The sequence below is a fragment of the Amblyomma mixtum genome, chromosome 3 (genome assembly GCF_055824585.1).
Source record: "Amblyomma mixtum isolate Tamu chromosome 3, ASM5582458v1, whole genome shotgun sequence".
Taxonomy (NCBI): domain Eukaryota; kingdom Metazoa; phylum Arthropoda; class Arachnida; order Ixodida; family Ixodidae; genus Amblyomma; species Amblyomma mixtum.
In genome coordinates, this window is record NC_143014.1 from 344,257,743 (window position 1) to 344,260,759 (window position 3,017).

A 3,017-nucleotide genomic window follows, 5' to 3' on the forward strand; every position below is an offset into this window, starting at 1 on the left:
AGCAGAGAAATAATAATCGTCTACATGAACGCTAGAACGCAGTCTACTGCCTTTCATCGAAGGCCACTGCAGCCTCCACTTAAATCCCTCTACGCTTAGTGACGAATAGTAACAAGCACAGTCGGAGGGAGTACGTTTAAAGGAAAGCTGGACAGGTTTTATGGGAATTCGACGACATCAAAGGATCCGACTGTTTGGAGACTGCAGGTGAACATGGCAAGTCATTTGGCGCTGGAATTTTAAATGGTGAAGAAAGAGCTGATTAAAACAGCGGCGATGTTCAGTCTTCTCAAAGCGCCGGATAAGTCCTGAGAAGCTCAGCTATGACGTGATAAATGGACAGATTTCATATTTTCGGCGCTTTCGCCAGGGCTTGTGCCATTGTATGCACTCAAGAAAAGGTCCGCGGGATTTACTTACGGTGACATTTGTTTTCTTCTTTCGTGTAAGCGTTTCAGCACTGAAAATCTACATAGGCTGTACCGAAACTACTGATCAATATATTTGTGTACATAGGTCTGAAAGCGCGCAAGTATGGTAGTTAGGTAGCTCGTGGCGCCATCCCTCGTGCAGTCACATGCTTCTATTTGGCATCAAAAGGTTGCGTCATCTCGCCACGAGTACACTAAACAAAATTGCATTCCTGGTCATCTCGTTTTGTCAACGTGCGGTCATACATTTTCTGGTGGAAAAGCCAATTTCATTCCCGGAAATAAACAGAAGCCTTTAGCTTGTTGTTGGCACCTCATTCATAGGCCCGGCAATGCTCAAGACGGGGCAGACAATTTTTAAACTGCTAGAGGACTATTGAGGATAAGCCTCCTCTCGGAGAGCAGCAACAGAAGCCAACCAGAAAACCCTTGATGCACTCATCAAAGAACAGAGGCTAGTAACAATAAATGAAATGCAGTAATACTTGAAAAAGGGAACAGTGCAGTTCAGAAGGTGAATAAAAACAATTATTACTGGTTCTAAAAGCCTGTTTCACCATTTTTAGCCTCAAACGAAACTAGAGCGCGCGGATTGTCACCATTGAAACTCTCCGTCAATAAAGAAAACAAAAAAATTGCTGTCATCTGCCAATGTTACGGCCATGGTCTTCAGGGAACCGGAAGGTCTCATATCGGTTGCTTTCTTGCAGCCCGTGCCAACGACATACGCTAATCGATACGCTGAAACACCGAAGAAACCTTGTCAAGCATGGCGCGATAAGCGACCTAGAAGAAACGCAGCGTGGCAATGCGCTCCCACACGCTGCTGGCTTACAGTGGAGAAAGTGGACATAGTGGAGTTGGAAAACTTTCTGCACCCAGTTTACAACCCGGATCTAGTTGCTCTGGGCTGCTACCTGTTCGGATAATGCAACAGTAAAATGCGGGGTCCAAGATCCGAGACATCAAAGCTAATCCTTGCAGTTGTGCGTGACTGCGTCTGCAAGGCTGAACCGAGAATAATTGGAGGGGTATTTTCCAGCGTCCTGATCGATGGGATAAATGTGTGCGGTAAAATGGGGTCTTGGTGGAAAAATGAAACAATAACCTGACAAATAAAGCTGCAAGATTTCGTTTTCAGGAGCGCAGTCCAATGAAGTGTAGAATATTGTTGCTCAATGCTTTCGATATGACTTCGTATCACTCCCTACTCCTGCCCCCACCCCTAACAAATCATTAATGACTTCACCACGCGGCTTCCTACTTGTCGCTCTGTTGTGCGAAGTCTGAACGCCGTGGCAGTTTTTCTGGAGATTACGTCGCTATTTCGAGCGATAGCACAAAAAGGCTTCGTATGCTCTCTCAGCAAGTTTCACGACTTCGATCCATTTAAGCTCGTACAATTCTAAACCTCTTCAGTTGGCCTTCCTTTGAAGACCAACTGAAGAGGTTTAGCTAATCGTTTGATTACTTGTATTAGTTATAATTGCCAAAACGTATTCTCGAACATTCATTATTTCTTATGACTGTCGTGAATTAAGGCACTTTTACAAAGTCTCACGGTAGCAGCACTTCTTGTCAAAAACAAGTTCAATACATTTACTTGCTAAGTGACTATGAATCTTGCAGAATGTTAGATACTCAAAATTTTCGTGCACAGCTCCTGATCACAACTCAATCACAATGTACACGAAATAAGGAAAAATATCTGCAGGCACATCGATCTTTTTAAAAGCAATCCGCTTCCTTCTCTGAAAATAATAAAAAAAACTCTGGATCTTTTATCACTGCATAAGAAAATTTCACAGTGCACGCTCCAATCCGGGTTGTGGCCTCACTTTTACAATCACTTTACCATGCATCCCTGCTGCAGCAACCACTGCCACAGATAATTATGATTACCAGCCGTTCGATCTCAATTCTGCTGGTTTATTCTGTAATAAGCATTCCGACTCTTAGCCATCTAATTTAGTAACGCCTTGCGAGAGAGGCACGTTACCTGTCTCTGACGCACGCGTGGGTGCCGTGCATAGACGGCATCACCACTGCAGCCCCGTCAGTTAGCAGTGATCTTCAATGACGTGAACTGTGAATCATTTTCGAGGGCAATATTTTACAGCAACGACCACATGACCACGCAGTTACTCTTTGAGAAAAGAAGAACATACGCTCTCTGAGCGATTCAGTGAATGTATCGCAGTTAGTAGTTTTCGGATGCTACACAAAATCAAAATGTGAAGAAACCTTTACGGAGACGTGGAACTTATTGCGCAGCCTGCAACTTCGGCGACAATTCCTGTCGCCGAGGAAGAGGAAGCTGCGGCTTCTTAGACCTGCCTCGCTTGTCGAACGACAACTGGTGAAAGATATCGCCGTCAGGACCTCATTATAAATTACGTCAGTCAAAATAGTTGCCTACAGTGCTTCTTCAAAACAAATCATAGGAGCTTAAATGCGCAGTGCAGATCATCATTGCTACATTGGGTTTGTGCATTAATGCTGTGCCCCGAGCACGACGGTGGGACGTATAAGCCGATGTAAAGTGGAAAACGGGTCACTGGCAGCGGACTCAGCATTGTTGTGAAC